This window comes from Euwallacea fornicatus, chromosome 2, assembly GCF_040115645.1.
Source record: "Euwallacea fornicatus isolate EFF26 chromosome 2, ASM4011564v1, whole genome shotgun sequence".
In the NCBI taxonomy this organism is placed as follows: domain Eukaryota; kingdom Metazoa; phylum Arthropoda; class Insecta; order Coleoptera; family Curculionidae; genus Euwallacea; species Euwallacea fornicatus.
The window spans coordinates 6,835,128-6,861,610 of NC_089542.1; the positions used below are offsets into that span (position 1 = coordinate 6,835,128).

Here is a 26,483-nt window from a genome sequence, read left to right on the forward strand (position 1 = left end):
TAATTTGGCCCGTGCTAGAGTTACCATAAATGTTACGAAACCGTTCTCCATTTTAATTCACGTTGGTTGGATTTCGTTCCCATGCTCTTATACAGCTGTAGCTGACTACTTTTGACGATTTCCTATATGTAGTTTCGTCAGCGAGTCATCTCAAGCTGTTTTGCAGTGTAAAATAAAATATTTGCTAATTGTTCTGAAGTCTGACTACGGGTCTCCACAAACAGTGGTCTATGTCCGCAAATTACCCTGAACCCAAATCAAACTATCCAGTTTCTCGGTAAAAATGAAATAATAGAAAGAAAATAGCATATTTCAATTTGTTTTCAAAATTAATTTTCAATTTTGTTCAACGTGTGCTAGGAAGAATTATAAATAAATTTTTTAAGTTAAAACCAAAAACATAATAATCATCTCAAAATTGCGCATTCTTGTTTCGATTTCCATGATCTGCACTTTAAACATTTTTTGAGATAGTGATCTCAAAAAAAAGTTGTGTGTGTGCTAAGGATCGAAATTGGAACAAACTGTCATAATACACAGAATGACTCATAATTTTTATGCTAAATTTTGACAAATGAGCGATAATCAATTTGTCAGAAAAAAATATTTTATGAAATAAAAAAAATGTATAAAACAATAAATGATAAATTTTAAACTTTGATGTTCGTTTAAACATTTTAAAATGTTTTCTTATTTAATTCTACCCTACTGTACTGAATTTCACTGATATTGTAATGTCATCCACATGGATACTTTTTGTAATTATTATGGTTCTATTAAATATTAAGGAAAAGTCGAAAAACCCTACATCAAAATGAAAAAAAAAAATTTGTTATTTGCGAATGTATGTACGAACGTATTTGCAAATACTGTTTACAGACAAATTATCGGAGCACGCTCAACCATTTTATTTAACTTTTCAAATTTGAAAATAGATTAATAAATAACGATTTCGTGGTTTTAGCCATCTTTGATACAGCTTTCTGGAAATAGACAATATGATATATCTCAGTTAGACTTGATACTTTATAAGTCACTTTAGGTTTGAAGCACAAAATACTCGGAGAAATAAAATGGGATCTGACACAAAAACAAGAAAGTATTATTCTGAGTATTGTCAGCATATTAAATAGAACCATTTTTTTGAATAAAGAAAGCTCTTTTCGATGTGGAATCTGATATAAAATTTCCTGAATAACATTTTGCAAGACCTCGTATACAAAGCTGGCATTGTACTTGGCTAACGACCATACTATAATAGTCACACTTATAGGGTTTTTTAATTATGATAATAAACTTCCTATCAGAGGATGGTGAACTTCTTAGATTTTTTCTTTTCAGTTTTTCACATCAAAATAAAAATCTAGATTTACTCATATTTTCGCTGCATAAAAATTCCCATTGAACTAACCTGTTTGTGTAAAATCTAAAACCTCTTAAATTGATGCGTGTTTGAGAAACACGAGTAGGTTGGCGCCCTATCACCGTCAGCTGTGAAAATAAAAAGAAATCGTAAAAATGACAGTGTTTACATTAGAATGTGTTACACGGACCACACAATGGGGCCCCACTTAAAAGCCGAGGTTCTTACAGTTTGTCTTATCAGAGAGTGGGTCTTTATTTACCGGCGCGTCGGAAGAAATGAACCGAGCGCGTATTATAGTCATCTGCCCGGGTAGCTCAGTCGGTAGAGCATTGGACTTTTAATCCAAGGGTCCAGGGTTCAAGTCCCTGCTCGGGCGAAATTTTTTTTTCAATTTTATATCAAATTTACTAGGTTAAGAACTATTTAAGTTATGTTCTTTATTTTGTTAATAAATTAAATTTTTTTAAATAATTTTTTGCTTGCTGAAATGAATCAAAACGAGGTTTCTACAAAAAGATAATAAATTACTCCGATTGAGGTCAATGTGAAAGACGCTATGATAACATCAACACATGGTGTTAAAGCGGCACAAGTGGCGCCATTGGCTAGATTTTCTTAGAAAAACAAATTCGACTCGACAATTTGAAGAACAAGGTATTAAGTAACCACACATGTTCCTTTGGATAATTATTTCTAAGTGGACGTTAACATTGGCAAATATTTGAGGCCCTCACTAAATCCATTAAAATCAATCTCTTTGAATTAGCGGGAAAATTTATTTAGTTGACATCTCGAACGAACAGCCTCTGATTTATTAATCCTCCGTAACATCCAAAGGTTAGATTTATATCCTGCACTTCCTGTTAAATGTGTAAAAATAAATCCCCTGATGATAAAAATATTTTTTACTCGGTTTGTATTAGTTTTTACGAGCTCCTGACAGGGCCGCAGTAATAAAATATAAAACGTGTAATCACCAGTTTTCTCGTTTTGATATGTTGTTTCAATTAGCTATCAGCTCCAGTTTTAATAGAACGACGGATTTGAGTCCATTAGGCCGTTTGCCGATAAATCATGATTATATGCATGATACGTTCACTGAGCACTAGAATTGTTATTTATTATCCGAAGACTGGAAACTGACAAGCCAAAAAATTACCCGAAAGAATCCTATCAGATGACCCTGTCAACCCCTCATTGTCCGTTACATTCTATTTTGAATGGCGATCGTTATCTGGCAGACCTACCATGGGTGGCTTTGTTTGTCATTCCCAGCTCGCATCGAAATCTTCTATACATATAGTCAAGCTTCGTCACAAAGGGTTGGAGAAATTGGGGTTTTATTGTATTTGATAGATTTCTGATAAGAGATTTTACAGCTCTTGATTTTTATTTCGTCAGACGTCTGAATCATTACGCCCAAACGCATCAGGAAAGTAGTCGACAAGACAAACACGATCTTCTAATCTAACATCGCACAAACTTCCATGTAGAGACGTTTAGCGACCATCTATGGAAGATGAATAAGGCATGGGCGTGGGTCGGACGCGGCGCATCGAAATCAATTAGGCCCCATAAATAGCGGATATTTTAAACAGTATTTACAACTACAAATTATTGACCCATCATCCGCATCGCTCCCCCATTTGATTTTTTCGCCGGGTTTATGAGAGCCGTACATGCAAAACGAGTCGAATTTTACTGTAATTACCGATATTATCGTGAGACCTGGTGAAGTGGAGTTTAAGACTTGTAATAGAGGATATTACCCGTAATTTAAAATCAAGGCCAGGGACGGACCTGCGATTACAGCTGATGAGAAAGTGAAACGAAGAAATCATTTAAATGGTCTGGGGTTCAATAAACTGTTTGATGGCGCAGCGAAAAAAGCAATCTCGAAATGTCACTCAGTAACGGAATAGAGCGATTGAGTCGGATATAAAATTGCACTAAGCGGATAGGTACCAACAAAACGAAATTGAAAATAGTGAGACACGCACTGAAAGAAAAGGTGAAAAATACCGATCGCATCGAATATTTTACTATCAAACGAAATTTACCACAGAAAGCATGTCATAAAATATCTTGTGAACGTGAGATGTTCTGCATTGACGAAATCGCCAAACTTTTACAAAAGACGTATGAAAAATACCAAATTTACATTCATTTAAAATAGAGAATTTTATAAGTCAAATATATGCCAGCAAGCCTTTGATCGTGGTCACAGAATGGAGCCATTTTCAGAGAAGCGCAAAATAAAAAAGAAATGCACATATTTTACTTCATAAAAACAGGTGTGTGGCCTCTTGTTCTCTAAACCTGATTAATACTTGGTTACCTATGCTTGAACAAGAGGTCAACTTTGGACCCATAAAAAGTCATAAAGAACCAACTGCTTGGAACGACCAACACATATAATAAAGTTATAAACGAAAAAGTTAAAGTAGATACAATGATCGAACGTTAATGCTAATTTTTGGTTTTTATAATCATTTTTTCCCAGATTCTACTTCACGTTTCGGCGATAAATTTGACACCGAAAGGTATTAGCATTCATTCGAGCTCTTAGCAAAGGGCAAATATTATTCTCAGTTAGTTTTAATTGTGAGTAGTGTGCAATTCCATTAGTCCATCTACCCCTAGGTACGTGTGAGGGATTCGTTCGTCCGAAAAAAAAACTATGCAGAATTTTTTTATTGCTATTAGGAATTTTCAAAATTTTAAATGCTTCTATTAGTCGCGAATCTCAGATATGTTCAAAGAATAAAAACAATTTTAGATCTTATATTGAAAAATTAGTTTCTTACGAACATTTTAAACACAGCCAAAAAAAACATGAAATTTTCTATCCATGTAGATTACGATGAAGAATATTCATCAGATGAAAACTGCCCGATTCTGGGAGAAAATTGGACATTATTATCGAACCCTGACGCTATTAATAAAATATAAATTGCCAAAAATGTTTTAAAAACTGAGGACATAAACAAAACCTCATTACATTCAGTAAGAGATCTAGCTCTCTGTCCAATGATAGAACAACGTGAAGAGACTTGATCATCTAAAAAGAGCCATTTTCTGTTGGAAATCAAGAATGAGATTCATCTTTTCACGAAATGTTGATAATGCAAAACTTTTAAAGTTATAATAACCGAAAACCCTAAGAAAGCATTTTAAACCCAATGTAAAAGAGCAAATAAATTTTTATATCTATATAAAATTAAGCAGTTAAAAAATGCTGGTAAATAAATGCTTTTCAGTTCTTCCGGGTGCCAACCGACCGTCAGGATCTCAAACGTCCGTCGAAATCTGAATAATTCCAAATCTTTGTGAAAAACTGAGAGTTCTGCTAAACACAAGCTATACAGCGGAAAACTAAGGACTTCGTGAAATCAATGAATTCCTGAAAAATCAATAAAATTTCTCCGAAAAACTTTTGCTTCAATTAACGAGGGGTAACGTGAACGTACCAATAATTTCGAAACATCTGTATTCAATTCGAAAATATTCTATAAAACTAAGCAATTAATGCAGACATTATCAAGGATAATTTACGTGATATTCCTGCTCTTCAAATAATCATAGGAGTACGGCAAGGGGGTAAAACAAGCTCAATTTATGCAAAGAATACTCGCTTTATAAATAGAGAACAGTCTTTCCATGCAAATTTCAATCTAAGGTGTAATTCAAACCTTCCTTTTTCGAAAGCGGAGTGCCCAGTTTTGACATGAGTACACTGAGATTAAGAATGCCGCTCAATTTTTTAATCTCGAATTATTTTTTCGAAATTCTGGTAAGACAAAAAATTAATAACAAAAATACCCCCAAGCCTGTCCTGTGTAAACGGGCTTATGATTTAGAATTTATTGCATCTTAAAACTATCAGAAAGTGAGACGTGCTCGGAATGCCCAAATCTAGAACGATTTGTATCGTGATTCGTGAAGAACTCGCCTGTTTCACCTTTAATTCGACATGCCAGGAATAAATTTTCCAGGATTCAGGATTCACGGCGCGTCTTGCAAATTTGGCCGGAAGTATTGAGCCGAAATGAGGTTTGGGGTGAAAAATGTTGTCGTAAAGGAAGTTTGCTTGTTGACAATAACATTACATTATTATCGAGCAATTCGAAGGCGTAGAAAGCAAAACTTAATCAACAAATGGAAACTGTTACCTGCCTGAAGTGAAATTTAATAGATCACCGAAGTGGAAGTTCGTGATATTTCATTCCTACACTGCCAGACGTCAGGTTTCGGATTTTGTTTATTTTAACTCCCGATTCCGACAAAGTAACAAAAAGAACAACGGGAAAGAGAAAAGAGTTTCGGTTCGTGTCGTTATTTCTGGGACCGCTAAGTGGAAAAAATAACACGCCAAGTTAGTTGAAATAATAAAAGAAATGCCACTTTTCCTTCTCCGAATGTGCGTCTTTTGCGTAACCGTGACATAACCCGACAAAGAAAATAATGAAATTCGAAAATAGAGCCACTGAACTTTCTCATTACAAAAGGCATGCAGCAATAATATACATAGGCACGTGCTTATGGCCGTTATGGCCGAATACAATACTCCATTAACGCGAGAACAAAAAATAATTACATTTTAAAAGTACGGTTAGGAGTAACAACCTAAATCCTCTGTTTATTACTTCTAGTATTTTTATGGCGAAAAAAAATAATAATAAAGTGACCTCCGCATTGGTCGACTGATCGAGACGAGATTGATCGGATCTACGTACGATGCGTTCCAAATTTCTCAAATCGCTGGGATCTTAAAAATGGTAAAATATACAGGATTACTTAATGAGGGCGAACTTGTCCAGCTGCACGACGTGAAAAATGTAGAACGTCCATAAAAATATCTAAAAAAAACCGAAATTGTCGAAAAACTACTGAGATGGTATAAGTATATACAGGGTGTCCCAGGATAAAGAGTTCACCCTAATCTGAATGCCTTTTTTGTTATTTGTAAAAAAAAACGTTAAAACCTCAACTTTGATAGGGAGGGGAACATTATTTGGTAGAAAAGTCATTTGCGATATTTCATCTCTCTTCCCCTGAAAACCATAGAACCATGAACCCCTGGAACCATGTAAACACTAAAATGTTTAAATTGGAAGAGGAGTTGCGTTCTACTCGGGTTGAAAGGTAATTTGCTCTTCCGCGTGGCCAAGCTTTTATTTTTTACTTTTGTACGTTGGTCTTGTAGAATTTAAACAAAAACCACAAAAGGTGATTTTAATCGTTTTTGCTGATATTTTATTTATTTTATCGTAGGAAATGTTAATTGATGTGACCTCCATTGACCTCTATGCACATGTACAGCTCATTCTCCAAACGTCATCACACATTATCTAATATTTCTGATGTTATTGACCTACAAGTACGTAGCCAACTTTCAAGGGGTGATTCTTTGCGCGATTCTAGGACGAAAAGGTTATATAAACATAGTTTCTGTAACGCTTCGTTTTCAAGATACAGGGTGTCAATTTTGTTTTATCGTTACATACTAAAAGAAAACTCCTAAACAACAAGAAATTGCCATCTCATACCTTAAACGTTGACACGTTGTAACAGTTTTTAATATAGTACAAAGGAAGCTTTTAATTCAGAAATGTTTTGTCTCATTTTGTTAGTGGCATGTACAGAGGTGACGCTGGAAATTTAAGAAAAATCAAACGAGAAAAATACTGTATTAAACTACATTTAAATGAACAGTACGGATTTTTTTTAGTAAAAAACTTTTAACAATAAGTAACACGACACTTTCAATAGTTCCTGAAAGTATCCCCCACCTACCAAAATACAAGATGCTCCCCCTCTTCTTCTCATAACTTACCGAGTTCTGAAATATACCAGGTGTGTTTCTAATAGTTGGACAATCCCCTATAATTACATTCCTAGACTTTTTTAAAGTTTTCACTTGTGCAGAAGTAGACTAATCGGGGCGCGCATAATTATATATTTTTGCGAATATCTTTTGAACTACTGTTCTTCAAAAAAAACTGAAGAGGAAAGAAAGTTCATAAAAGACATAAGGGAGTAAATGAAGTTAATGAGTAACAGATAAAAATGTTATGGAAAAAGTTCTGCTGTGAAGTGTTGAGACTGCCCATGGAAAACGGAACGCCCTGTAGAGCATTTTAAATTATGTTTCTTTTAGTTTGTTCCTGACACGAAAATTATTGTTCTTATCAATTTTGAGTTAATTATCTATACAAATAACAAAGAAATTAATGGAGATCTTAAACAAATGAACCCTCAATACCCTGTAAATCGAAATGGAAACAATTTAGGACGTACCGTTATATGAAGTTTTCATCTTAAAATATCCTCATGATTCGCCTATTTCATTTTTTGCCATCCATTAAGAAACCGCCCTGTATACCTACATATATGTAACATATAAATAGGTTACGAGAGTTTAGCAACTACTTTGAATAAGTTGCACCTGTGTAATGTCGAAAGTGTTAATTCCAGCAAATTGCTTCGAATAATAAACTCTTAAAGTTGTATTAAAACGGGTATGGGGGGGTATTAAAAGGAATTAAATTCCACCGAAATCATCACAATTGATTAGTTGCTTTCCACCGAAATTATAAACTTATTAAACGCCACAATTAATCAATACCAGGTCTGCTTAGTGTCAGCTTTAGCTGAATTTTCTTCCATCATTCATTATGCAAGTCAGTAACGTTCGAGAAAAAAAAAACATACGAAGGAACAATGGTAGTTTTTTCGGCTTTAATGGACCGACACGACTGCTCAATCAATTAATAACTAACAATAAGCGTACTTCATTTATCGACGCACGCTCTTTGTGGATTTATTGGATTAAAAGTAATTAAATGACTGGCCTACAATGGGGGAATTTAATTGGAAGAAAGCTGGCAAACAAACGATCGGGCGCTATTTCCAAGAAGAACCTTTAGGAGAAGTAGTACGAACGGCTGCCAAGATCGTAAATAATTGTTATGCACAAAAATACCGTCACTCGCCAACCCACGTAACTTAAGTTAACCGCGGTTTACGACCATCCTTAAAGTTCAGCTTGAGACAATGTTTCTCTGTCTGCCCATATAACCTTTTCATGTTCAAAACCAGTACTGGTTGATCTGATTGTCGCCCTCAACGTCGATTTTTTTCAGTTCGTCGTTAACAACATAATCCACTAAGTGTCTCATTGTCTTTGGTCGAATATATGGCTCACTGTATGTGTACCCACGGCGCTATTTTATCTCTATACGGGGTGGGTGGAACAATCGCACATATTCACTTTTGCTAATCCACATAAATAAAGTTATCCGAGACCACGACGTTGTCTCAAATTTCGATTACGTAGGGACAATGGCATTTTGTTCGGGCCAAGAATAATTTTTATCGTCACAGCAGGGCGGTTCGGCTCAATACGGATTTCCGTTAATTACGGAAAAAACTCCCATTGTTTAGGGCTCTTTCTTGTAATAAGGAATCCTTTTGCTTCGAAGGGGCGCGTATATCCTTGTCAGGCTCCCCGTGACGCTAAACAATAGCTTCGCCCTTAATTTATCACGCCTTGGGACTATTTCCTATCGCACTTTCGCACAATCGACGTCTTTAGATTGAACTTTGAGATACTTGCCTGTCATCAATTGTATTTTTCTTTAAAGATTTTTCCGCCTTGGTCATTGTTTACAAAGCCACAAAAGGGAATTAATTTACCCTCTTCTCCCTGACGGCCCGAACAAATTAGACCGGCGCGTCAATCACCTAATTCGCCCAATATCTCGGTGATAAATCTTCTTCTATCAATAGCAAAGTAGAGAAAGATCACAAGGACCCTAAAGTTGAGCTGCGACATATTTCAGCTGGAACTTAATGAAAGATGCAACTCAAGGGCCGCGACAGACCATGGAACTAAAACCAATTTGGCGACAAAAGCATGTGCATCTCTTACACCATGGAACCTCCATCTGCTTTTCCAATCTTTGTCAACACGATCGCAAATACTGCAAATTCCTGGAAACAGTGTTGAAAAACCTTGCTTGGGGACTCATTTTGAAGACAAACAGAACTGAAGTCGCGCGAGGACAGGAATTGAGAGCAGGAGGAGCGAGAATTTGAACAAGAATGGATGAAGGATAAAAGGCAAAGAGACGTGAAACTGAAACGAAGCCGGTAACTAGTCTGTATAAACTACCCCTCGAAAGCAATCAAAATGAAGGTCAACGAGACACACAAACAAAGAGGAAAGAGGCATATCTCGACGAGATTTAGAAAAGATAGGTATCAAATAAAAAATGAAATTAAAAAAGTCAACAGCAACCTCACATAAGCTGGTTCTGGACACCTACAAAGGTGAATGTCGACTACGGACACAATTTGAAGAAAGGGGGGGAAATGTGTGAATGTCAAGAGGAAATTTATGAACGAAACAAACTGAAGGCGCACGAAACTAAAACGAGGCGTCGACAAAAAGCAAATGTGGCAAAATCTTAAGCCATCACTACATTTAATCCGGAAAACGCGGAGGTGGATTTCGATCATTGTTTATCTCTGACCTCAATGCCACAAAAGGAATTTAATTTACCTTCTTTTCCCTGAGATTCCGAACAAATTAGACCAGCGTGTCGTGTCAATCACCTAATTCATCCAATAAATCTCTCTGATAAATCTTCTCCTATCAATAACAGCAACATATCGAATATACCCCCAAGAAGCTATGGAGCTTTGTTTGGCCATCATAACCGAGATTTATATCCAATCATAAAGACAGTTTAATAGCTTCCTCGAAGTTATTTATTATGCCAACGCATATACATTCATATGATCCACGTCGTAAAATTGCAAGAAAAAATCCATAGGATTTTAGCATCTGTCGAGCAATTTTATCTTCCATAACAGAGGAAGATCATCAACGTTCAGTGGGAGTCGAAAAAGACATTTGTCTCAACGAGGTAATGAGACAAGAATGGATCGTGTAGGGTACGGGATTGCGAATAATAAAGTCAAAACAATGACAGCTCGAATGGAACTGTAGGAAGATGATGTTCTTATTTGCATTGGATATTTCAATTTAAAGAGGCGCCGGTGTTTGCTCGAATTACCGATGTGACGCTAATGAGATGAGTCTGCGAATAACTCAGAAACATCAAGAGTTTTCACCCAGTGTTGCATTATTTTCAAAACGTACCCACTATGCTTGTAAAGGTAATGCAACACATTTACGACTTTCATAAGCGTGATGTTTTCTAAACATGCTTAAACACGTGTAATTTTATTTTGATAAAGGTTTTTAGGGCAGCAATTTCGACGTTCAAATTTTTTACCCGCATCCAGCTGCCCCTACCAACTTTTTATCATCATATGGGAAGGTCCCCGAGGTAGTATATCAAGTGAAAGGTAATTCAATAAGGGACACAACGGCACATTCAGAACTAAACGCGGATCTACAGATTCCTTTAAAAAAAATAAAATTATTAGTTGCAAAATACAATAACTCACTATTACAACGAACAAAATTGAAATTTCTGCTATACATGCTTAAATTAGGGCCCAGTGACGATTTGTCGAGAACTCAGTAATTCCTCGAACTCTTCTGTACAACTATCTAGTGTTGCTGTTGTTACTAATTCTAATTCTGTTTGAATTCTAAGACGTACAGCACCTAAAATTTGTCCGTGTATTTTTATAAATGGAACGTTTTAAGTGACCCCGCGCAAAAATCGAGCAGCGTAAGATCTGGAAATCGTGGTGGCCATTCTATTGCGCCTCTTCTTCCGATCCATTTCCTGGCGAAAATCTCACTAAAATTCCTCTCACGGCCATTGCATAATGTGGCGGTGTCCCATCTTGTTGGAACCAAATGTTATTGGCTACTTGTTCCCCATTTTCTCAGGAAAAACTGTGGCGATTGATAAAACTATTTCGTTTTGCAATGAAAACAAATATGATGCGTTAAGTTCCCTTCTGTAAAAAAATGGACCATTGAATGAGTGACTGATTACACCAATCCATACATCGCGTTTTTGCGGAGGTTGTATGTACAGAGGCTGCATCCAATGAGGATTGTCTTCAAACCAATAGTAACAATTATATCAATGAAAAGATTCGTTTAAGCAAAATGTTGCTTTATCGGAAAATACAATTCTAGAAAAGAACCTATTATCCTGAATGCCTTTTTTGCATTATTTCACAGAATTCCAGTGTGTGATCAAAATTTTCAGACATCAACTCTTGGGCAAGGGAAATTTTGAAGGGATGGCATTTTTCTCGGTTTTTACTGATTTTCCAGATATATCAAATTTATCGGCAAGTTTGCCGGTAGCCTGTATGGGGTTGTCATCGATAGATAAAAGCATGTCTAGTGCATATTATCGCCATCAGTTGCTGTTCGAGATTTTCCACATTTTCAAGCAGCTCTCACACTTCCAGTTTGTTGAAATCTTTTATTAATCTGACACACTCCACTTGCATCCATAAATCGACCTGGATATATCTCATTAAATATGAGACACAGCCCTTCGTAAGTTCTTTTGCGATCTCCATACCCGAAAAAGATTGAAATTTCAACTCTCTGTTTCAGAGAAATGAATCATTTTTTTAATATTCTAATTATGGTAAATGACTACTAACTGAATTCCACAAGAATTAAAATATTTTGTATTAAAAACATTTTTTACATTGAAAACGACTGGGAATTTTTACGTATTATTGTCATTATTTTACTTTCTTTCAAAGCGAAATAAAAATGAATTGTCTATCTAGAAACTAAAGATTAAAACTTTTAATCTTTTTACGGTATTTAGATTTTGTTCTATTTTATATTATAAATAAAACTATAGATCTAATTTTAGTTCTAAGGATACCGTTGTGTTCCTTATTGAATTACCTTTCATTTAATATGCTACAATGGGTACATTTCCATTCGAAAATAATGCATTAAAGGCCTTTTTTAAAGTAAGATTATAGGTGTTTAAGCATTTTTTTTAACCATCGGGTTTATGAAAGTTAAAAACCTGTTACAATATTTTTTTCAAGCGCTCTATTTAGATTCAGAAATTATCATATTTTGGATTCTTGCAACCAAAGAGTATCTTCACGTATTTTCAGAGTTAAATATAATGCGACAATATCATTTTTGACGTTTTTAAGTTTCAGGAAAGTTCGCTGCTTTACCCATTCTTATTTAATATGTTTAATTAGTAAATTCCAACAATTTTCGTTATTAATTTGTTGAGCATTCTTTACTCTTGTCCTTTTATCAATTTTGACTCAATTGCTCCTCATTTTTGTCGGCTTTAAAAACTGGTTCAAATTAGTTTCCATTCTAACTTCTTTACTTTTTTTCTTATTTTCATGTCTAGTTCACTTTCATGTGTTGCTTTTTTAAACTAGTTTTAAGGCGATTTGAAGGAAATGTCACTCTATAGTATTTCTAATGGTTTAATTGGAAGTTTGACAAGGAATGTAAAAGTTGTATAAAATGTGAACAAATTCTTATCTATGACTATGTTATAAATTGGCATAACGTTAGTTTGCATTGTTTATCATTTTTTTCATAGAAAAGATGCTTCTGAGTCTGGAACCTTGATATTCGAGATATTGTAATTTGAAACCACCTATCTTGAGATTTTCACATGTTGATAACACGCGGTTTCCTCGTTTTCGCAAATTTATAAAACGAAATATCAGCTAAAAACACATAAAATTTTCTTGAATCTTAAATTAATTTTTATTTATCAATTTCGAACATCAATCTTCGAGATTTCGTCAACCTTAAAAATCACACGAGTCGATCATTTTCATCCAAAAATTCTTCGGATTTATTAGACATTCGAAAGAAAAAAATTCTTGGAAAACTCCCTCCGAACGGGCCCTACAACCTACCTGCTTTCACGTAAAGACAAATTCTTTGTTTCAATTTACACACTACTGATAACTTGTGGTCCACCCCAAGAATGGCAATAAATTTGAAACCCAAAAACCATTGCATCGCATCAGCCCCCAGGAGCCTTCGAGAGATGCCTGGATAAGCAAAAGAGGGTGCAAAGCAGGTAGTTTTAAAATGGGATATTAAGGCCCTAAGTTCTTAACTTCATAAAAGACGAATAGCCCCGTTGAAAAAGTTGCAATTAGGACCTCCTCGAAACGGCTTTTGTACCTATTCTTCCATGAGCAGATAAGTGCCTTTTTGTACGTTTGCATTTCTCGGCCCCCTGCTGTGGAGTAATCGAATAAAACGGTCGACGATTAAAAATGCTTTTTCCATTAAACTTGCTAAGAGTTTCGTATATATGATAAGCCCTCCTGCTTAATTGAACAACAAAAACCCCGTATGTTTGCAAACGATTTTATCTAAGGAAATCGATTTGATCCAGCTAAGTGGCTTGATTGGACAGAAAAAATTTAACCTGAAGAAAACCGAATGAATGACATGCAGAAAAGGCTTTAGCAGCAGAGGCGGTACCCAGCATAAAAATCGATTGTCTTTTCGTGTACTAAACCTAGAAACGTGTATGAAACACACGGTGGTCTCAAAGGGTCCTCCAAAAGAATATGACAGAAGAATTCTTATATGCTTTCTATGGGGTAAAAAACTGGTGTTAAGGGGTTGCGTTCCGCCTCTGTGTTCAGCCCGAAGGTTTCCGCTGATTGAACATGTCGATGGAACACGCAACGTCTCGGTCGTTTAAGTGAAACCGTTTACTCCAAACAATCGGCGATTGTTCTTTATAAAAATAGCGGATTTGCACTAAAAAGCAGGACTCTTTAACCTCGTTTAACCTTTAAATGCCACCGCAATCTTTAGCAAACCAGAGGTTAATGTGATCACATTAAAAACTTAGCTGCGGACCACCTTATCCAATCGCCGCACTAGATAATTTCCGTCAAAAGGGAAGATGATTGATGGCCAGCCAGCCCTGTCCGGAGGCCTTTTATGCATGTAGAACCGACGTAACATTTCCAAAGGAACGATCTAAGGGATCAATTTCTTGAGAGGTCTTTCGGGGAGCATATGGTCATTGAAGGCCATCACAAAAAGGCCTTTTGACGACCCACTTCGCCACCGCAAGCCTAATTAGCTTTAGGAGAGGGCTTTTCGTTGGCTGCAGCCACACCAGCGGAACGGGAGTGTTTGCTGATTTTTCTTAATGGCTTTTCAGGTGGGATACACATGATTTAGACCAGACATGTAACAAAGGGACTTTATTAATGAGAGATGCAGTTCAATGATAAACCTACAAGGCCAGGTTACAAAATTGTGTCTGGTTTGGTGACAGAGGCGTGAGCGCATTAGGTGGTCTCAGTTACATGCTGTTCAAAGAGCATTAAACTAACTATAATTATCGCAATTAGCGATGGAGGCTTAGGAGTTAAGGACGTGTAAATTCGCAAGTAAGAAATTAAGTCCAGAACGGCGAGGGTTGGCCATTGTTACGTACGTGTTAACCGGAAAGCATTTAAAATAGTTCCTTTACATGCGAGCAAGAAATATGGACTTGTAAAAGCGTTTGATCTGTTTACTGCCGCAGTCTAAATATTTATGGGGGGAATTTGCATGTTTTCGCAGTTTGGGCTTAACGGCTGCAAAGTGGATTAGTCATTGCCCAAAGTCTGGAAACATAGTGAGCGAACCAACTTTTAATTGAAATTTGTAAAAGCCCCCCAAGAAATATGACGATATGTGAAGCTTACCTAGGTACCTTATAAAATAAATCCTGAAAACTTGGTGAGAAACGACTGAATAAAATGGAAACGATTCCGATGAGATTCTAAATAATGCAGATTAGAACAATTCTATCGACCTTTTGGTCTTTCTGCATTTGTGACAAAAACGCTTCCACCTATACATAAATAGTCATTTATAAAATGCAAGGAAAATGAGGACGAATTTTGTTTTCACTTTAACAGTATTTTTGCAAAAATCAGCTCACAACTAGGACTACCGATATGACCAAAGGTAGCTCAATCCACAAGATGATTCACAATGCAACCGACACAGAACAGGTGCGCCTGGAGGACCTAAAAACATGTCGATTTTTTATATGAAGTTCTTTGAGAAGTTGGCTTGAGAAGATGAATAAAAAAAATTGAAGAAATCCTATATTTCAGGAAAGCCATTACCTAGAATAAACAAATTCACATTTCACGCAGAAGATGATATGCTATTATTGATACTGGGGTTCTGCCAGGGAAATCGCCGAAGAAGTGTAGAATAATACCGAAGAAGATTTCTTAAACATATTATTACACATCGTGATATATTTGTTAATGTTGAACGTAGACATCAGGAACGGGTTCTGTTCGTATAAATAATGCTGGAAGACGCACTAGCACAGTTAAGGCACAAAGTGAAGAGCGCATTTTAGAGAATATTGAAAATCAACCCCAAACCGGCACTCGACGAATAAAAATAAATAAATAATAAACAAAACGAATAATAATAAAATTTCGACTACAAAGTTACTATGAACAGAAGTAAGATGCTCGAAAAGTTTGTAAACTGCATTAGCTCGAATTAGGTCAGATTTGACAACTGTCGTATACTAGCAACAGAACAACTAAACGGCAGGTGGAGCATGGCCGTTTAGTCTTTGAGGCACATAGTAATGTCTTTTTGCTCGAATTGATTGATTTTGACACCAAAACACATATCGTTTTTAATGTACGGGAGTGCAAAAAAATATATATAAAATCAAATTTATTACAACATTCTCAAACCTTAGGTGTCAATTAGATTAGAGTTAAAAAAATCATATAATTTTAAGGGTGGTCCGCCCCTAAACGACCCCTTGCCGAGTTTTCAGCCACGTCAGATTTTTAGCAAATAAAGACGTCAATAAATCAAAAGCATTTTTCGAATCCGGTTGTTCTAGGTAAAGGCTTTCCTGAATAACAGAATCTTTCAACTTTTTTATTCATCTTCTGAAGCCGATATCTCGGCGACCGGCGGCATCAGAAAAAAACTTCATGCAAAAAATCGACATTTTTTGAGGTTCCCTGCGCGCACCTGTTCTATGTCGGTTGAGTGAATCAGCCTGTATAGAATATTCCAAAGGCATTCTCTTTAATAAGCTGTATGAAATTGTGTAATCCTGATATTGGCGGAAAAGTTACCATCATCATGAGCTCGGCGTATTTGCTAACTTTATCAAGAGAATTACGTAATTTCCATGACACTAATCTGATTGATAAATCTACCATCATATTTCATAAAATTTTTCTATAAAACCTGTGAAAACTTCTTGAATTTATTTAGTCTCAAATACTTCTTTCACAGAGCCTATTAGGAAGCACTTATCAATCACGCTAGTCGCAGGCTGGTTATAGTTGAATGCCTTGAAAATTTGAAAGTAATCGTATCGATACACCCAAAGCAAAAAACTAATAACCTTACAAGGAAGATAATTCTCCGAGATAAAACAGCAATTTAATTTAATGCAGTACGCTAAGAACCGTACTGTTAAAGTGGAGACTAATAAACGCTAAGGATTAGGCAAATACAATTAGAGATTATTTTATAGTGGGAAGATTCTATAATATGCTAAAAATTCGTAATTTCGTAAATGAGTGTAAACATGACCTAATAAGGGCCACAATCGTATCCTACTTTCCGAACATTAAAGCCGCGTTTAGGAGATCGTAAATTTCGTGGTAAGCACTTCGGCAAACAGAAATAAGCCAAAAGCGCGGAATTTACGCTTTGAAGCCAGATTTTGCGGATTTACATGTACCGATTACGGCACCACGAACAGGAGAGTCTGTTGTGAACAACAACGTATTATTTGAAATTTGATAACAAAGCCCAGAGACATCAATTTCGTGAAATGGCGGCACTGAAGTATGAACAGAACCTCAATAACTTCTTCAAAGCGTAGCGTTAATGTAACACAATAAATTACCGAACTAGGACGTTTCGGAGCGAGTGAAAGGGAAGTGAATCGGGGGTGGAAAGTAAGAAGAAGTTTGCCGGTTCCTCCCCCGAAAACATTTATTTTAATACGGAAATGAGGCTACAACTTTGCCGAAGAACGTGCGTTAGTGGATGACTTACGTTCCTCGTTAGTCATTCGGGACTTTTAGCACAGATGCTTTAACGTTAGCTAATTCATCGATTATTATTATTACGACCTGTGCAATTGTCTCTTCGAAGAATTGCCATTATTTATAATACCCGAGAATTAATGTGGACAATATTATTGTTTGCTAATTGATTTTCGTGTCCCGTTCTTGCTCTTATTTAGTCAGGACGCAACGGGCGAAAACACACACAACACACAAGGATTAACCTAAAGGCGGCAAAAATTTGAAATGAATTCATTAGTTAAGCTCCTACCTCAATCCCACACGACTCGATATCAAGTGAAAAGAAAAACATTGAAATTCAGCACAAAGCACAACTTTAACCCCATTCTTGGTGACTGCGTTTGTTTCGTTTCAATTCTATGTTGAAACTTTTACGAGGTTGGGCTCTAATAAACGGATATGAAAGAGATAAATCACCGGAGACTATCTCTTGGGTGCATTAATAATTATTCCATAAATCTAGGAAGGAGGAAGCGGTCTTGTGGTGAATTTTAGCCGTGTAATTTATACGAATGTTCACAACAACTATTTTATGCACAGCTGGCCTCCGAGAGATACACGTGTAACTTTTAATGGGTGAATGGGCGCACCGACGTATAACAGGGAATACGTTAACGCAATTTTTTCTGTAATGTATTAATTTCGACTACAGAATTCCCACAAATGTTAAGGGTGAAACGGTTTTGAAATACCGCCTCGCGTTTTCGATTTGGCTTTCGAAACTTCCAGAAATTCACATCACTTTTTGGAAACGACCTCGGTCGATATTCGCAATTTTTGTGCGAACCAAGGAACACCAAGGTATCCGGTTAGAGTTGCCAGGCAAGTTATCCGCTCAACATCCCGTTCGATAAATTAGCAGTACCCACATCCCTAACCCCTGACTGGTTTGATACTCCTAGTATTACACCCCAAGCAGTCAAACCAGATAATTATCATCCTCGCTGGTTACTTTTGTGATCTGCAACTTATTCAAACCAACACACGGGCAATTTTATATTCGACCCGCACCATTGGGATCTCGAAAACTTGATGAGACACGGGGAAGTTCAAACGGGGACAAAATTGCGTAATTTAGAACGCGATAAAATGCCGGTCGCGAAATTTAGATTGTCCAAGTACTTCCGAAGATGGCCGAAAAAAACTAAAAATTGAAGATTTCATTATTATTATTATCATTTTTAGCGTTATTTGAAAGTAAACCCAAAACCGGAAGTACATTGTCGCAGCCACTTTTTCTCATCTACACGATGAAGTTTTCGGATTTGTCATCCGACGTTTCACCTTTCTGCAACTATCAACAACTTTGTTTTCTATGGGCGTCACATTAGATTTTTCGATAGAAAAATAATCGAATGGGAAATCTAAATGCGTCATCGTGAAGCTCAGAAAAAGCGACAATGAAAATGTGCCAGTGGATTTGGGCTTCCCTGTTAAATAATGCGAAAAAATAAAAACAAAGTCTCCAATTTTTAGTTTTTTCGCCTATCTTCGGAAGCACCGATAAAATTCAAATTTTGCAATTTTGCACTTGATCAAACAGTAACCTACGCAATTTCGCATCCATTGAAACTTGTTTTCATCTCCTCTAGTTTTCGAGATCACATTCGAGTCGAATTTGAAATGCCCTGCATAGTCAAAGTGGTGTTTGACACATTCTAAACTGGGCGATTTTTAAAATGAATAATTTCATGGACAACTGGGCAGATTTTTGCGTTAGGCCTACTTTCGATCGAGAAAAGCACCCTTAAAAAAGTCTCACACCCCTAAATCTACCCTCGACACTCGACTCGCACATCACTTGATAATTTCCCTACACCTTTTACATTGTACATCCAATTTCGAACCACATTTAACTGAAAATATTTTATATTTCCATGTCGGTCCATGAAATACCGCCAGGCAAACAATTTCTAAGTTTCTTAATAAGAGATGAATTAATATTCTGGACAAAAGAACCAAAGTATGAAAATAACATTCTCCTTACCAAGTTGGCTATCGTGGAATACATAAGGTTTAACGTATCATGATGATATTCCAGGGTGCGATAGTACTGTGCAAAATAATGAAAAAATGCTAATAGACCCATGGTCAAAGACGCGCCATTTTCGACTTACAGGGTGGCGAAGCTTCGCATTTTTCGCTAATATTTTTTGTTTTGTTATGTATGTTTTAAGCTAAATTTTAAGAAATTTCATACACCTATTTTCTTTATGACCTTCTACAACAAAATTTCAAAATCGTCGTTAACTATTCGTACGGAGTCATTTTTCTTGAAGTCATACTATTTAAAGTTTTGCATATTTTTTAAACACTCTGTATGGTACTAAATTAAAATTAATTCTTCAACTCTTTAGTTCTTTGATCTCTTGCAGTACTTTCGTATCTATCACCGTTTTCATAGAATTTAAAAAAATATCTATCGATGCAAAATGAGAAAGTCCACTTTACATATTCCGATCTAGAACCCAGTATTATGGCTAAGCCTTGACCATTTTAATAATTTTGTTTTGATTTTTGACGTTTCGCATTTTCAAAAAGTGAACTCAAGGAATACGTGTGAAAACCGCAAAGTATGAAAAAAAAAATTTCTACCCTGCATATCGGAAATGGTGCACTTTTGACCATGAATCGACTAGCATTTCTGATGCATATTTTGCGAGGTACTATCCGCCTCTAAAACATCTCCACGGTAATATGTCGCATTCTGTATAAAGAAAGGACAGTAAAATAAAGACGCGTTACAATAAATTTGATGTTTGTACAGTATGCTGGATGTACTGATTTGGAAGGACTGAATGCAACACGACCCTAAGCCGAATCGACGATTATGCAACTCTTGGAATTTTCACCGAAACGAATTCGTCATTTTTAATCAGAACTGCAAACGGTTGCACAACTGTTAGTTCTATTAAATTTTGCCACTTTTTTCTACGTTTATCCCCTTTTTTGGAAAATGACACTCGAACTAATCTATGAGGGCGAAATCGATTAATAATGATAAAAATAACGTCACCATGATACGTCACGTCATAGACGGGATTCACACATGTGAGATTAAACGAGTTTCGAATAGCGAATATTCAGTGTTTGGCAAACGGCGGGTGTTCACGAAGCGAACGAACGCTGAACAAACATCAAACCCCGCACAACGAATTTGAATTCGTGCAGAACTATGATTAATAGAAATTGAATGAGAATTTTATATTCGATTCGTTTTCGCTACCGTCAGCTTCGCGAGCTCTATCACGAAAATTTGTTCAGTTTCAAATGATTTCGCGATCTACATACGTTCTACAAGGTGCGTTTTCGTTGATCAAACGAACACCAAAAGAGCATAAAATTCAGAACGATGCATTTGAATTCGTTCGACGAGTACGATTAAGGGAAGAGAAATCTAATGAGAATTTTGCATTCTATCGGCCTTTGTTGCCGTTTGCTCGAAGGGCGATCATATCAAAAATTTTTCCGATCGGTATTGACGAGATCCGCTGTGCATTTGTGTATCAAAAGTAGGAGGTACGAATTCGTTGTCCCGAGTCGTTCTTCTTGAAATCCATCAAAAGCTCCAATCTTTTATAGCGATCTCGACATTGGTAAATTGTAGAGAGAGTAAACTTAAAACATGGAGGTAATTCGTTCCGGGTTCGTTTTAAAAATTGGACACGAAATTACCACCGTTTGCATTCACGTATGACGGGAGCATACAGAGAAACATGAGTTGCTTCGTTTGCGGTAAATGCTAGGGCAATTTTGATGTGTAGGAGCAGCATGGAATATAACGTTTATGTCGTTTTTGTGCAACTTAAAAATGGTATTACTCAATTAGAACTCGCCCACTAGTCTGCTAGCATATTTAATTTTAATAGTATTGTGGTAAAAATGATTAGAAGGACACTAGATCGGCTTTAGGCTGGTACGAGTCGTACGCTACAATTCGCTTTAGATTTCATTTTTTTATTCCATTTTATCAATTACATTCACAGAACGACTGAACACCGAACGAACATCGGACTGCGAAAAATGAAGTTCGTTCTGCGTTCGATTGCTCCACAATTACACGAATTTGTTACAACTGTGGAGTTTCCAGACCCTATCAAAAAAGTTTTCATTGAGCAAGGTCAGACCACAAAGACGGGTTCAGTTGTATGATTTTGTAAAATACGACTATTTGACAAAATAGTCCTACCGTTGTATTGAACTAGTTTTAACTCCAGTTCAATTTGATTCAACAATGTCGGTCACGTTACAACTGTGGAGGGCCCACTTTCGATCCAAAAAGTTTTTATTAAAACTGAAAAGCCGGATGATGAGCACTTGTTGCCAAAAGCTGCAGGCGATTCAAATTCAAAAACGAAATAAACGTAAAAAATCGAGAGTACTAGTTTAACGAAGATATCAATATACTAACAAAATTACGACGAATATCGCGATTATTGGCCTAAATGAATAAAAGATCAAATCGATAATAATTTGCAGTGATGTAATGGTTTACTGCAGCTGGTCGAAAAAAAATGTAGCATGTAGCAAACGGACATATTATCCAGTTCGACAAAGCAGTACTGCTGGAGTTAACAGGTGTTTACTGCAATTCAATTCGATTCAATACTGCTCAATGTGAGCACACACGGTTAAATCTTGTCCAATTACATTGCATCCAACGAAATCGTTCTGTGATGTTGAATCGTAAATTTATGGCGAATTCGAGCGTCCAAAAAGTGCGCACTGGATGTGGTAATATGGTCCCCGAATGCGATCTGCGCCTATATAACCTAATATGTTATTGCACGTTATAATAAAAGAAGATTCGCTTTTTTCCCACCGATGTTTGAATCATGTTCTGTGTGTGTGATTGGTCCATTTCACCTTTGAATCACGACTCATTTGCTATTCAAGGGCGAACAAGAAAGTTACATTTTTGTAATCGGTAAATCTTCTCCTTTTGCCTTTGTAAACTTAGTTTCATGTTCCAAAGGAGAAACGGGACTTCAGATCCGAATCATATTTTTTACAGACCTAAATCTTGACTCAAATTGCCAATAAAATGAAAAAATTCGAATTTTACATAATAACTGGTTTCGATTGGAAATCGCGAGTGGAAAAAAGTGGCTCAGGACAAGTCGTACTGGGTCCACTCTGGCACGGGTGGCCTAATTTTTTTATTGCTTGGAAACGCATTATAATAAAAAAACACACCAAATAGCTGACTAAAAATAAATGTATTGTGAATTGAAGCATGTTAATAGCAAAATGGGAAATTTCCAATTGTTCAATTCTACTATTGTGTTTTGACCAAAAATAGGTTAATTTACCTGGATTTTAGCTACCTAGCATTGTGATTTGGGCTTATTTTAAAAAGGTCAAATTACCCCTCAAAACAACCCCACGCCCCTAAATCAACACTCGATTCTATTGACAAGCTTCTTCAGCTGGCGATTTACTCACATTTTTTCACTTTACTTACTCTGTAAATTTCGATACAACTTTAACTGAAAAATTCTTGAATGGTAAAAGACACGGTCTCAATGCGGAACTACATTTTTTACCTAACCCAGGCGAGTTAGACAATGTGTCTGTCTGAAATTTCAACTAACAGGATGATTTTTCATAACATTTTTATGTTTATTAGACCTCAAAATTATTTAACATATAAATCTATTTAAAAACCACCACTTATTTTTCCAATATCTCCTCAACCCAATATCCGTGTGTAACAACCATATAAATTCAGCACAAATCCTGACTGCTCAGAGACGCATCTGTCGAGTAATAAATTAATAATGAATACAACGGAATTAGCGGTCACATGGCTCAATTTTACATGAGACTTCGCCCTAATTCCTTAACAGGCTTACGAGGGCTTAACATTTTTTAATGCGGATCCATTGATAACACTGTTTACCTCAAAATATACGTTGTAAAGCTACAACTTGATAAAAATGAGAAGAATCTTATACATTTCGGCAATTAAAGAATGTTTGGAAGGTTGAAGGTTTCTACCAAGATATAAAATCATCGCAAATGTGTATTTTTAGAATGCCGACATAAAGTAACGGTCAAAAGTAGATACACAAAGAGAATTTTTCAAGTAAATCGTGCATGTGTTAATTGATCTGTTTCCTATCCATCTGTGTTATCTGTCGCAAAAAACGTTATAACAAATAATAAATGAATGTTAATAAAGTTACTTTATTGTCAATAAAAAAAATATTTTTTGGAATTCACCTGGTTAAAAGTAGATAGACGTAGTAAAAACAGTTCAATTTACTTTAAATTTTTAAGATATCAGAAAAATATAAGTACAATTCGCATTTGGCATATAATCTGTAACAAGCCTCGTGGTGTAAAAGCTTTCACTAATTTAAAAGAGCGAATTGTCAAAGCTTTTAATGAGGGTGAATGGCAAGTGTAAATTGCTCGCATGTTCGATATTACAAAAGGCATTATCAGGATTATGCCATAAAGATATCAAAGAACTTGATTGATTAACCCAAAACTAAAAACTGGACGACCGACCAAGCTACACAGAAAAGATATGAGGAAGATAAACGCTATTTAATACTAAAAATCTATTCGTGTCTGCGAAACTTCAATCTGAGCTGGAAGTTGAAAAACTATAAGACAAAGATTAGTCGAAAAGAAATTATTTCCACGTAGACCATCAAAAAACCCACCATTCAGTAAGGAAAATCGGAAGAACCCAATGGAATTTACTAGACAACATATTCATTGGTTCAAACGGGATTGGGAATGAGTTTGCTGGAGCGATGAATTCAAGTTAAATTTGTTCAATTCCGATGGCATTCAATACCTCAAACGTTCCACTGGTCGGCGATTAAACACTAAATACACCAGACCCACGGTTAAGCATGGAGGGGGATCGGTAATGATACGGGAGATGCTTCAGCGGTTTTGGTATTGGCCCGCAATATGAAATAAATGGAATCATGGACAGGTCTATGTGCAGAGACATACTTCAGAATGTTACGTTACCTTAAGTTTAAGACAATTTATCCTTAACATTCTATTTTCAACACTAAAACGGCAAAGATTCCCCAAAGTTAGTTCAACTATTTCTTGAAGGAGAAAAAGTATAAATTTTGAAGCGCTCGATCTACATTCCATAGAAAATCTGTCGCAGATTGTTGATCAAGGATTGAGAGATAAAATTTTTTAAATTCCGATCACCTGTTTACTGAAATTAAAGAAAAGTGGCAAAATATTGATCCAGTATTATTAAACAAATTGATTTAATCAGTGCCGAGTCAATGTCAGGCACTCACTGGCAATAATGGGTATTTTACCAAATATTAGTGCTTTGGAAAGGTTCCAATTGATTTTTGAAATCATTTGAAGGAAATTATTATGTTTTTATTTTCATTTTTAAATTGTCTATCTACTTTTGATCAAGTGAATTTCAAAGACTGATTTTTTTATTGAAAATAAAGTAACTTTGTCCACGTTGCTTGATATGCATGATTTAATTGAAAAATTCTATTTGTACATCTACTTTTGGTCATTACTATATTTATAGATAGAGGACCAAACGTCCCGCATAAATTCGTTAAAAATGGAAGGAAATATTTTTCATGGAAATGCTGGAACACATCAAATATTGCTTTTAGTTGTGCATTTTTTGACATAGTAAACATGTATTCAGGGTTACGCACGTAGCAGATAAATGTACTTTTTCATTTTTTTCTTATGGACCCCATGAATATTGTGACGGTTTTAAGTTCTTTGAGGAATTGTGAACTATGAACGTCTAAATTCAACAGTTATGAAAATCTTTACGAAACATAGCAATTAGAGAGTGCTAGATCGCTAGACGTCACCCCTATGGACTTTTTATGCGATTATCTGAAACACGGGGTGAATTTAAATAAGCCCAACAATGTAGAACAGTCATAAAATAGAATTACTCAAGAAAGTCGAGAAGAATGACGAGAAAAATTCTTGAAGCCCGGCTGATCCACTGTCAAGAAGTCAATGGAGACGGATCGAACATTTAATACATTAGATTATAGAAGTCTATGTTATTATTTTTTAGGCATTACTAGTTGAATGGTGGTTTCTATTTTTTGTAATTTTTTTCGGAAATCTGTTGAATTTAGTCATGGGTATTATTCATGAAATATATTCAGAATTTCTCAAAGGACTCAAAACGTTATAATATAGTTCCATCAGAAAAAATAATAAAAAAGTACATTTATCTACTTCATGGGTAAACCCGTATACATGTGTGTTACATCAAGAAATGCACAACTAAAAACAATATTTGATGTGTTCCAACATTTTCATGGAAAGTGTTTCCTTCAAATCTTAACGAATTTATGCGGGACTTTCAGTCCTCCATGTAGAAAAACATGAAACCGTCCTGGCAGTATGATTTTTAAATATGTGTGTTGAGAATTCTTTGAATCTTTCCATAATGAGCTGAATCTTGCCTCTCAAAAGCGCAATGGCTACCTGCCTCTCCACATCGTTTGAACACAACGCACCCATTAACCCATCCCCAAGGTGAAAAGTCATCAAAATCGAACAACACCCAACCCAAAGCAGTTGAGTGTGTTTATTAACAAACAAGACCCTAGAAGACCATCAGAGACGGGACAAACAGAGGATGCTTCAAATTAGTATTCAAGACCGGTTGGTTATTGCACTTTATGAATCGTTAACTTATGCTTTCGTTCAATTAAATTTAAATTTCAACTTCATAAGCACGATAAATTGCTGTAAAAATGTCTACTTTCATGACTGAAATGATTATTGTAATTCTTTCGTCGGTGGTATGATGCAACAGCCCAACAACATGATTTGTCATTCACACGATGAAATCTCAATTGGACCGCATTGTGACTGTCTAGCGATTAATCAAAAATCGCTAATATCCCGATTAAGCTGTTGAGCATGGGACGTGAAAGCATTTTAATGCTTTTTCTACTAAAATGGACCGCGAAGAAAAATAGTCGGTCGTGGCGAACGCATAGAAAAACAATGAACTTTCCACTTGTAAGGAGAAGAAGCGAAGTGTGTCAAGACTTCCAATGCG

General features: G+C 36.0%; 1 protein-coding gene and 1 non-coding gene across 6 annotated transcripts in view; one reads left to right on the forward strand and one right to left on the reverse strand.

Annotated features, from left to right (window-relative positions):
• Positions 1-26,483, reverse strand: part of LOC136348342 (netrin receptor UNC5B-like) — a 256,866-nt gene that overhangs the window by 200,309 nt on the left and 30,074 nt on the right. Inside the window, exon 1 of one of the 5 annotated variants that reach the window (XM_066299110.1) lies at positions 1,412-1,465. The exons of the other annotated variants lie outside the window; for them this stretch is intronic. The gene's annotated coding sequence lies outside the window, so the exon portion shown is untranslated. Of the gene's footprint in view, positions 1-1,411; positions 1,466-26,483 lie in introns of those variants that run through there. 5 annotated transcript variants of the gene reach the window in all.
• Positions 1,670-1,742, forward strand: TRNAK-UUU (transfer RNA lysine (anticodon UUU)). The gene has a single exon. It is a non-coding gene; the product is annotated as a tRNA-Lys (tRNA).